The sequence below is a fragment of the Atta cephalotes genome (genome assembly GCF_000143395.1).
Source record: "Atta cephalotes unplaced genomic scaffold scaffold00006, whole genome shotgun sequence".
NCBI lineage: Eukaryota > Metazoa > Arthropoda > Insecta > Hymenoptera > Formicidae > Atta > Atta cephalotes.
Window position 1 is genome coordinate 4337005 of NW_012130070.1, and position 952 is coordinate 4337956.

Consider the following 952-nt stretch of genomic DNA (forward strand, 5'->3'; position numbering starts at 1 on the left):
CTATTTATTAATGTAATCAACGGAAATACAATCCACTAAATGATTATATTATAATAATATTATATATTATAAATATTATATATTTTATATTTTTTAATGTTATATTTTATCAAGGAAATATAATCATAGAAAGAATAATAGTCGATCTCTATAAAAAGTGTTTTCAAACACTTTTAATTATCGAAAATATCACTATAATTTGATTACATATTTCAATATACTGCTCATTTTTCTTAAACATTGATTTGTTTGTTTTTCCTCTACATATAAATATTCATTTGACTTTATAGTGTACTATTCAAAGTGAATAAAATCAAATATTTTATTTGATGTCTAATTTATTTAACAATAAATATATTTTTAATTACTTTATAACTATATTACAATGTCGATATTGTAGAAATTTCTTTGTTTGCATGATAGTTAGCAAAGTGTAGCTAGATGGCAGAATACGCTATTTCCAGCAGTTAGTAGTCAGCCACAGAGGCTACAGCAGATACTAGGAGGTGCTGCGCAATTTCATACTGTAGTATTATAATCCAAGAAAAATATTACATTTGTTTAACAGTTTAAATATTAATGGATCATTAAATGTGAAAGAAGATCAACGGTATTCGATCGGTATATCTTAAATATAATATCAACAAATATAGACATTTTATTGGGTATGTATATGATTTTAGGCCCTTTTTAGCTGAACTTCTTGCATGGTTCATCTTTATTCTTTCTCTCTCCAACGTGAAGAGAAAGAAGAAAGACGAATTGTATAAAAACTTTAGCTAATAAAAAAAAGACAGATCTATTGTGTACTGATGGTGTACTTTATACAAAATATAATACTTTCAGTCACTAGATGGCGATATATAGCAGAACAATAATCCAGTGAGCTTTATATTACAGTATTATATTATTATTTATATATATATTATATATATATATTATATATATATAT